Source organism: Amphiprion ocellaris, chromosome 20 (assembly GCF_022539595.1).
Source record: "Amphiprion ocellaris isolate individual 3 ecotype Okinawa chromosome 20, ASM2253959v1, whole genome shotgun sequence".
In the NCBI taxonomy this organism is placed as follows: Eukaryota; Metazoa; Chordata; class Actinopteri; family Pomacentridae; genus Amphiprion; species Amphiprion ocellaris.
The window spans coordinates 8057333-8068407 of record NC_072785.1 but is presented as its reverse complement, the minus strand read 5'-3'; the positions used below and the strand labels follow the sequence as shown (position 1 = coordinate 8068407).

General features: G+C 39.8%; 1 protein-coding gene across 1 annotated transcript in view; it reads left to right on the top strand.

Annotated features, from left to right (window-relative positions):
- Nucleotides 1-607: 607 nt before the first annotated feature.
- Nucleotides 608-11075, top strand: part of palm1b (paralemmin 1b) — a 29559-nt gene continuing 19091 nt past the window's right edge. Inside the window, exon 1 of the mRNA XM_023272543.3 lies at nucleotides 608-1261. The gene's annotated coding sequence lies outside the window, so the exon portion shown is untranslated. The remainder of the gene's footprint in view (nucleotides 1262-11075) is intronic.

Here is an 11075-nt window from a genome sequence, read left to right as displayed (position 1 = left end):
AATGAATACTTCAACATTTATATCGCAGAAAATAATTTAAGAAAAATAAAAATTTGTGTCATTATAATAGCTTTGCACCTTAATTTTGTGCATATAAGCTAAAAAAATGATTTTATCCTCACCTTAGTAAAATGACAAGTCAATTTAGAGAACAGAGATCTATAGTAAAACCAACAGATAAATGCATATGTTTTTCCATGCAAGAAAACCTCACTTGATGCTGAAAAAAGAAAATTTATGTAACTGTTTGACCAGTAGCTTTGCAGAAAGTAGCATGTCTGTAACTGTATCACCACCTGCTGGATGTTGGCTGCAGGTGCAACATATTTTGGATGATCTGAGGATGCAGATGTGAAAGAATAATTAGGGTCAGACCAAAAAATAAAATAAAAAAAGGAAGCAGGAGGGAGCTTAAATATATGAAATCTATGTGATTCTGACTTGATTAAAATAACAGATGGAGAAAGCTTAGCTCACTGCTAGAGTCTGCAAAGCCATTCATCCCTCAGAGCCTGGGGTTATTTATGTAACAGACTGAAATCACTTTATTCTAAGGAGCCTCGACATTGGGCCTGTCCGCCACTAGATGGAGAAGTGGGGCATCAGGAACCGAGAAGAATGGCGCTTTGCTTTCTCCTCTGGCAGAAACGCTGGATTTCATCCCATTTCTAGGCTGCACGTACTGCAAGCAGCCCTGATAACAGACAGCCTGCTTCTCCTGCGCGTCATATGATCAGTCTGGAGGAGAGCCAGTTCTTTTTTTTTCTTTTTTTTGGAGAGGAGGACGCGTATCTCAGTCAACGCGCGGCAGCGGCAGCAGCCAGGGCCCCCTTTATCTCCACCAGGCAGGGAGGCGTATCCTTTTCCCCTCTGCACTCCCCTCCACATACCACTGTGACTCCCTCTCTCTCTCCCTCCCTCCACACTAACTAGACTAACAACCTGCTTCAGACGACGCCCGTGAGATTTCCGCGGTGCCAAAGTCGCGCGTCGTGCGTCTTTGTCGCTTTCGAGAGGAAGGTCTTCATCATTGCGCGCAAGAAGCTGCCCGCGGCATCACCTCTGCGATAATAACAGAAAGGGTGCCAGCCAAAAGAAGAAGGAGAAGAGGAGAGGGAAGAGGAGGAGAGGGAGGAGGAGGAGGAGGAGGAGGAGGAGAGGAAGAGGGGTGTTAGAGTATTCCCGAATTGACGCTCAGAAATAAACAACACCTGGTTTTTGAAGACGTCTGCGGCGGGAAGGAAGCAAAATCTGCAACTGAGTAAGTCGTGATTTCTCGCGCTTGTGTGTGTTTTCTCTCTGTGTTTGTGTGTGTTTTTTTTTCTTTCCAGTGCCTGACCTGCTTTTTGGTGATTTGTCCAGCAGCTGGTTGTGCAGCGGCGCAACATTTGAGCTCGGCAGCATCCCTTTTTTTCCGCCACGGACAGGAGAGGGAGATGACATTAGCGGGACACAGGAGATGAAATTGTAGGGTGAAAAATAGGAGAAATGCAGGCTGGTGTCTTTCGGCGCTGGTGTGATCTGTTACTGTAAACACTGTGGCTGCGTTTAGGACGAAGTCACAAGAGATGCAGCATCCTTCAAGGGACAAAATCCAAATAGCATTGCGCGCAAGCGGCTGATTTAAAGGGGAGAGAATTGCGGGATCTCTGCATTATTATGTCATGTCATCCTCTCTTGCATGCCTAGAGGGCCGCTTTTCCTTACAGTACTGTACTTCCACAGGCATGATACGGCCGACAGGTGTAAGGGGACGACATGTTTACGCGCACTGCTTTGATGATCCATCATGTAATATCGATCTGTTTGGCGAGGAGAGTGGTTTCAGTGTTGCCATTATTTTTTTGTGCGCCTTAATGGAGATTTTTTTTTTCATTTTTTTTGTACCAGTGGCGCCAACCGTGCGCCGAGCTGGGTGAGGAGATGCTGACTGGTTGTGGAGGAGAGAAGGAGGAGGAGAGTAACAGGGTATTCTGTGTTGTGATGTGAGCAGTCCGCTCCAACATGGCGCGCATGAGCATGATAAAGCTTGGCCATTACATACTACAGTGTGGAATTTACACTGAGCAGTGGACCAGAGACTGACTGTGTGTGCATCCTAAACACACTGGTGTAAGTTCATTGCCAGCTCAGGTTGTCACAGGTTCATATCTCCATCATCTCAGAATATCACGTAGGCTTGTATGTGTGTGTGTTTCTATTCCTGCCCCTGAATAGAACAATGTCATCAATTTTATTCTCTGTTTTCGCAATTCTGTTTGATCACAGCAGGTAAAGCCACGACCAGACAAAGAGCGTGTTTTTGTTTGGTCTTGTGTCCATTGTTTCTCTCCAGGGTTTCTTCCCTGTAAAGGCTGACTCTTGTGGACAACATCTTTGTTGTTGACTAGACCAGCAATTGCATGATTCTGTAAACACAACACACCCAGTGCATCTCTAAATCCTCGAAGAACAGTTGAAATCAACACTGTAAGGTTCAGCAGAAAGGATAGGGAGGCACCTGTTTGAGCCCTAGAAATGAGGGCTGATTGATTGTTTCTGCATCGACATCATGATGTTAAAGTTTAAATTTTTGACAAAATAAATAAATCTGATCAATTGAAGACACTGGAATCAACACGTACACCATTTGTCCTAGTGTCCTCAGGTTTTACCAGTACTGGAAATAAATAGTAACATTTGACATTGTTGATATTTTACTACTTACATTATTAATGTGTTTGTCTCCCATCTGCTGTGTTTAAACACAGCCTGCATTTCAGACAAAAGTCCTTCAGTTTTCATCAAGAGACTGTTGGTCACAGCTGAGTTAGTCATGACTTCTCTGTTGCGCCAAGTAGCGCAGAATTTTATGTAATTTACAGATATTAGTTAGCACATAAAGTTTATTTGGGGAGAATTTTTAAATGAGACATGTTGAATAAAGTCAGAGAGTTCCCATTGCAAAATAGTCAAATGACAAGCAGTAAGGCAAATGAACCTAAACACACGGTGTTGCAACTTGTTTTTCTGCTTGATACAAAAAGTAAACTTGCACGAGAAGTTTGTCTAACTGAATTTACTCTGATTTAAGGGTTCTTGGATTTACAGTGTTTATTTGAAACTTTAGTTACAAGACACAGCGTTTGTTGACATCAAGGTTCCACATGTGCACAACAGAATCAGAGAGGAGTATGAGAGAGACGATGAAAAGGAAGATTTAGTAGCAAAAACACAACATCAGATGATGACATTGACCAAAAACAGGTCATATGTTGGCAGCCGTTGTTGTGACTACACAAGGCGACACGGTTCATTTGTCTTTACCGTTGAAATTAGCACCACACAGCTCTGTGTGATGAGTACAAAGACAGATCTGAATGTTATTTCTAGCAAAAAAACGTTGTCAGTGTTACACCAGTGTTTTGGATGCAGATGCACTTCCCTAGAAAGTCACCCCAATCTTTCTAAGAATGATTAGTTCTTTCCAAGAAGTGTTATTCAAGTAAGCAAGTGAAAATTCTAATATTTTTTCATATTGCACTATATATAGTCAAAAAAAAACTAGAGATCACAATCATGCAACCTAGAAATGCTGGGAAAATGTGTATTGAAAGCGATCAGGCCTTGTCCCATGACAACTCCTGACATCTCATCCACTTGTAACGTCAACCTTCAGAGTGTTGATGTTGAAAAGGCGCCAAAACAGTTCGATTTCAATTCCTAGGAGCCCACTTGCACGCTGGCTATATAATGAACACTAGTCTTCATTGTCTAATCATTGTAGTGAACGTTTAGCAATCGGCTAGTAGCGAATCCACAATAACACAAAACTCAGATCTGAACACAGAATACTCATAAATTTTCAGATTGCAAATCAAAATATCATGGATGAGTGCAATATCCAAATCATAGAAAGTGCAATTTTTTTGATAAAAGCAAAATGTGGTACAATATACCATTTTAAATGAGGCACTGTGGTGCTACAGAGATGCCTCAAAGTAAAAAAAACAAAAAACAACCAGATTCTGCAGAAAAATTCTAAATTCAAGATATACAAAACACATATATTGTTTTCAGTGGAAAAGACTTGGACAAAAATTCCTAAAAATGACTAAAATTGTGACGCATATTACAGTGAAATAATTGCAATGTGATTTTTTTGGGGCATTTTGTTCAAACGTATTAGAAATGCAGGCAAAATGTGCAGTGAAAGCAACCAACTCATCTTCTTTTCCAGTTTCTTCTAAAGTGACAGTAAGCCATCTCATCCACTTGTCATGTCATCCATCAGGGTGTTGATGTTGAAAAGGAGTCAGACTATTCAATTTAAAGCCCTAAGGGCCTTTTTGCATATTTGTTATAGCATAAAAAATAGCCTTTAGTGTCCAATATAGTGAAAATCTGTCATAACAATAGCAAATACACAATAATGTAAGCTCATAAACAAAAGCACAGAAACAAATATAACATTCAGCTTTTAAATGATGAAAATATGGGCAATACTTATACAACAACCCCTGTAAGGAACATTATAAAAGACTGGATTTGTGGGACCATCTTTGCACCGGTGCAAATCTAAAAAGAGGTGGATGATTTAACTTATTAGCAGCACATCTCTGCCTCTGTTTGTTGTCTGTTCTGTCATTTTATTGTATGAGCGTGACATGTTAAGTCCACCAAAGGCCCCAGTCGGGCCGAATGCGAGCTGAAGGTCTATATCCGGCTGGCTGCTCTGTGTTGTGTCAGCAACTCCCAGTGGAGCTGACAGCACTTGTCTCGTCCACCCAACCATCATCTGGCATCATGACTGTGGACAGCCACATTTCTGTCTTTGTACGCTCGTGAAACCTTGTGTGTGCACATTTTTAGTTCAGTAGTCAGTCAGTTTGAATGTATTGAGGGGAAACAAATAGACGGATTGTGTGTGTGTGTGTGTGTGTGTGTGTGTGTGTGTGTGTGTGTGTGTGTGTGTGTGTGTGTGTGTGTGTGTGTGTGTGTGTGTGTGTGTGTGTGTGTGTGTGTGTGTGTGTGTTGGTGACTGTCTCCCAGCCTGGCGGGCTCGGTGCTGGGATGGATCTGCTTTCACTAATTTAGATAGGAGGGAAATGGGGCTGGTTACCGGAAGGTCATCCAGTCCTGTTCACGGGCTCTTAGTGAAAAATGAGGTGAAATGTGAGCAGCGAGTAACTCTTTACTTCCAGCTAACTACAGTCAAAGCACCCTTCAGGGAACTATTTAGGCCGACATGAGGGAAGCTGGTCACATGGAGCAGCATCCAAAGTGGCTAAAATCAGCATCTTCGGGGTTAACGACTGGCCACATGACTGCTTGCATGTGAAAGCAATTGCTTATAGTGAAAAATCTGCACAGATAATCACTCATATCATCTCTTTGCAGCGTCATTCAGCTCATTGTTTTGGCTCCCCACAGTTTACTTCCCATCATTTTTTTCCAGATGCAGCAGGTAGTTGTTTTCAGTGAAAATAGTAAAGCAACTAACCACTACCTGAATGTTTACATCTTACATATACATCATGCAGTGTGTTTGACTCAGGGTCCAAACTGTCATGTCAATGTTTTTATAGATTCTTGCCACACTGACATGGTATCTCATGTGATATTGTTTCAACATTTTGCCCATGATTTAAAACTATTACACAGTGAAAACTAAACTGAAGCTTGACTTAAAAAATCAAATTGCAAATGAAATTGCAGTATCTGTTGGAAAATTTACAAGTAACTACTGTACTTTTCCCAAATGTTTTTAAACAGTTCTTAACCATATTTTTTTGAATAATTTACTGCTATTTTACAGAGTTTAGTTAAATTGCAGATAGTATTTTGTAAAATCGCAGAAAAACATAATAATTTACTTGTTAACCACAAAGAAAGCAGGTCAAAACTGTAAATAATATCCACATCAAATATCAGTATTTATACAAATGGTAATTAGCTCTTTTACAATGTTTGACTGTAAATGTATGCTATGTTTTGCTCGAATTGAATTGGCAAAAAATATAATTAATTAACATGTAATCGTTATTTGAAAGAAGCAAATATAAATATTTAGGACAGATTTATTTTACGGATTTGTTTGTTAAATTGGAGATGTGTAAAATCACTGAAAAAAGTAATAATATACATGTTAACTGTGAAAAATATAAAGTACAGTCCAAAATGATACATAACGTCAACATCAAAAATGAGCATTTTTGCAGATAGTAGTTTGTACTTTTACAGTGTCACAGCATTACTACACTATTGTTACAGTTTTAAATCAGCTAAAAGATATCACCTTTTCCACAGGAATTTGTTTTTTTTCACAGTTTTTACCATTTTTGAAACCTACAGTATTCCTCCGATTTTTATGTATTTGTTCTCAGGTCTTCATAGCTTTTTTTTTTTTTTACAATGTACTGCCCAACACTAACCTCAGGACGGAATTTAGCGACTTGTTGCTATAAGCCTTCCTCTTAGAGCCAGGTCAGAACAGGCCATAGAGAAGACTGATAATTAGATTTTTTGCTTGCACGTTTATCATTTTAGTTTAACTGGTGATAGCGTGTCAGTGTTGTCTTGACAATTTGTGGCAAAAACGATCAGGTAATGCAGGTTTAATGACGATTCTGTTGGTTTAAATGCTTCTTTATGAAAGGCAATAGATCTAATGTTTGAGGTTTAACATAAGGCCAGCATCACAGCTGCAGGGTTACAATTTGTTTGACTTTGTGTTCCACAACTGGTTGGTACAGCATCATTACAAGAGGACAGAGGCCTCTCATGGGTTCATATCCTGCCCTGAGCGAGTAGCCCCAGAGTGATTGATATTGCTAATTACCCTCACTGACCTTGCTGTCATTAAGAAACCATTTATGCAGTGGTTATAGAATCAGATCAGTAAGCTAGTCATGGAAAATGAATGGCTTGCTTTACAAAAGCCCTTACAGTTACTGTTTCATGCTGTATTGTGGGGTAAAAGAGGAAGTGGAAGTGAAAGCTTGCTCAGCGAACAGAGTAATAAGAAGTAACATCTGGCTGGATAGTTGAGATGTGAGATATTATTAGATAACACACTGTAATCCACCTTGCCCTTTTTGTCTCGGTGTGTTTTTTTTCTCCTCCTATTAATCTCTGCATTCTCTTTTCCTCCTGGATAGTCACTTTTTCTTTTTTTTCTGACTATCTCATTACAACCCCCCCTCCTTGCTGCTTTGTCATGACAGATAAGGCAAGAGAGGATTTGTTTTTTTCATTCTCTTCCCAGCAGATAGTCGGTCTTCTGATAAACTGTCATTTTTAGCCACTAAGTCTTTTTAATCTCAGGGGGAAATGTGCTCGGCAGCATGTGGTTGTGCGTTTTTGTGCGTTTCTTGTGCCTGCCGCCCAAAGCACACGGAAACCCACGCGCTCATATGACGATCATCAGTGTTGTTGCAAAGATAATATCAAAAGCGCTATTGATAAGCGGTGGAGAGGAGGGGATCATCCATCTCTGTGAATAGCCTGAACCCAAGAGCACACACACAAGAACATTTGCTTTTAAAGGCGGAAGGAGAATGAATATCAGGTGTTGTCCCCTTGCAAATGGTGACATTTTTTTTTATAATCCCCAAAGAGATTGCACAGGCTGATATTGGACAAACATACTTTGTATAAACAATTCCTGATCCTCTTGAGAGCCTTAAGTGGGGATTGGGATCCTGCCATGTAGGAAGGTACCTATTAGGCCTAATGGTTCCTGCGTTAACACTGAGAGGCTGCTCCAATAATGCAAGTCCATAAGCTTCCGGATATATAGAAATTGCTGATTGACCAGAGAGCCAAAGAGAGCAAACCGGGACACAGGAGATGGTCCACTATGAAAATCGGTTGCCTCTAGACATAAAAACAGTGCTGTCAGCACGTCATGATCATGCTAATGCTGTAACATTGTTTTTGCAAAAAGACTTGAGGTAAAAATCAATAATTAGTGCTCCCATCCTACTCCATATTCATTCTAGTGCTCTCCTAACTTCTTGAAATACCTTTATGCATTAGATAGTGAGTGGCACAAACCGGCATTTGCGGCATTTTTGTGCTACATTTTTGTAACAATCATGTAATAGTTTCCCAATCCACTATCCAGAGAGACTGGCCCTTTGTCCACAACACCAAGATTCTAGCCTGTTTCTTAGACAAGCTGATGTTTTGTTAGGAAACCAAGCAATAGCCTCAACTGAAAAGTGCAATTCTTTATAGCAGAGATGTATTTTACATTAGTTTTATTATCAGTTAATCTTACTATTTGCTTCAGTTAGTCATTTTTTGTCAGAAAAATGCCAGAAATTAGCGAGAAATGCCACCCAGTTTTTGCCAGCTGTTAGGTTCAACCAACAGTCCAAAACATGAAAATATTCACAGTCAAGTTTCCAAATGTTTGGTTGGAGCAGGTGGATATGTAGTATTTTAGGTGATTAATCTTCTGCCAAATGATTAATCAAGAAATCGTTGCTGTTTGAAAAGCTACTAACTATTTTCTAAATATGTATTTTGAAAAATCATGACTGTCTTCTAGCAATTATTCTGTCAATTAATAGAATAATCTGATAAGAACTACTTTTAAAGAGCAATAGTAAATATACACAAGAGACTTTACATTTTTAAAAACATTTTATTGGGCGTGGGGGAGTGTTAAAGGGTCCTTGCCATGATGTGTGCACCTGCTCTTAATTTTCACACTTCCAGTATTGCTTTAGTATCCACTTTCTTTGCTCTTGATTTAATTTCTTTGCCATTGCTCACAATTCCTGTACAAAAAAAAATTAAAAACCATAAAAATCAAAACCAAAATTGAAAGAAATAGCTTAGTAACAGTTCCAAAATGTGAATAAGAGATATGGAATACTGGTTTGGAATTGGAAATGGTTTGGATAAATAACATCTAAAATGTGAAACAAACAGAAAAGTAGTTCCAAATAGTGTTGGAATTAGGTGGGAATATAAAAAATAACCTGTGACATTGTTAGCGCTTAGCTATTAAACTAATTAGTCCATCAATTGACAGTGTTCAACCAAAGTTAATGAGGTTGCTGACAAACTTGTTAAGTAGTGTATTGGACAAATACTACTTTGTATTCATATAACTAGTATGTTTGCATATATATAGTTCCTTGTAGCTAAATTACCATTAGTTGGTTCACGCTGATGACTAGCATCGTAGCTAATGCAGCTTCAATTGTGTGTTGCTTGTTCACAGAATCTGAAGGCTTGTGTATTTAACTCTGCACTTTACTAGCATTCATCTCATCTATAAGTGATATTAATTTATTAGGAAAGTCCTGAGCCCGATCCTAAGAATAGGATCAAGGCTAATTTTTAACCGATTGGTAACGGCATAACCCTATGCCTGATTCTTTGTTTACATGTGTTGTGACACAGAAATATGATTTTTCTAGTTTGATTTAACACTTTTCACTGGCCTGAAGTCAGTCAACCTTATGAAGATCTCTGAAGACTACTCTAGGTGATTCAATATGGAAGTGACCCCCTTCCTAGTTGTTACTGTATTAGACAGTTACTGCAAATCCTCCACCTGGATTTGCGACCAAGTACTACAGCTAATCTACTTGACATGTCTGAAGGCTGCCCTGTAGACTGGATGCTTTCAGCTGTGATGCTGAAGCACTGATGTGCTATTGCAGTAGGCAATTTGGGTTTTACAGTATTTTAAACACTGTGCAGAATTTAGTTTTTTGTGTTTTTTCATCATAAAATGAGGCCAAGCTTCAGACACTTTCTGCGGTTTTCTGTCTGGTGATCCCTTTCTGAACATTGTACATTTCCATGATTTCCCTAATCAACTTTCGTAAAGGATTGTTTGCAGCTCTGTTCTGCAACTGTACAGCTGTCCGTGCCCATCTGTTTTTTATTGTTGTTCTTACGGACCTTCAAGTCGCAATAGTTGGAAGATCACAAATGTCTGCATGTGACCACTCCCTTGTTGTTTTTGCAGTATCTTTGTTCCTTTTAAACACTCAGAACACATTGTTTGGTGTGGACTTAAACATCTGTATCTCACTCTGTGTTATGGCATTCACCTCTCCAACCTACTGCTCAAATTAGAATTTTCCAGCCAGTGAACCAAACCTCCAGTCTCCTCATCACCCAACTATCAGTGACATCAAAGACACTATGTATTTCTACTGTGTACAAACTGAACCTGTGTTCTGACCTCAACACAGGGGCTGTAATCAAAACACTGGAATCGATAAAGTGTCACAAGAGCTGTGGACTCAGCATGCGTTCTCTGGATGTATAAATATTAACAAGCAGAGACCGCGGCTCAACAGATTCGCAGTGTAAAGGTTTACTCTTGCAGAAGTAATGAAGGTTGGGAGTGGTCAAGTGAGGAAATGCGGGCATGAGGCAAGTTGATGAAGAGGAATCTGGGGAGAGAAGATGTCACCTCAGGTCAGGGTGGTTGGAGGGGATGTAGAAGAAGCAGAAGAAGAAAAGTTTTTTTTGGGAAGACTTTCAGGCACATTAAGAGCTGATGAGAAGGTAGAAGTAAAGACAGAAATCTACTAAAGCTGTGTGAAGATCAGAAGACAGGCTAGATTTGAGCCTCTCTAAAGATGCTACTATTTAATGCCAACCTTATCCCCATATTTGAATTCATGTCATGGTCTTACTCCTCTCTGTGTTGGCAGGCTTTTCATCTTTCCCCTTTGAGTCTATCCATTAAGAGCAGGTATTGCCTCTTTTGCCATCAGACGTGATATATGTGCAGTCTACTTTTCCCTAAGTGTATCTCAGACTTTATGGCTGCTCTTTAAGGTGCACTGGTGAGCTGGTCATCGGAGGGAAAAAGGGACATCATGAAGCAGAAGAAAGCATTGAACCAAGAGTCAATTTTTGGATTTGTAAAAACATGCTTTCCTTGAAGCTGTACCCAGTTTCACACTTCTGCATTCATGGCTGACTGCTTTCAAGCGCGGGTGTGGTTGTTTGCTTGTCAGTCTCAGAAAGTTACAGATGTTGGGTGATGGAGTCCAAAAAGTCTTGAAGGGTATTTTGACCAAAAATTGTTTTTTGGATGTTCACACTTGTGGTTG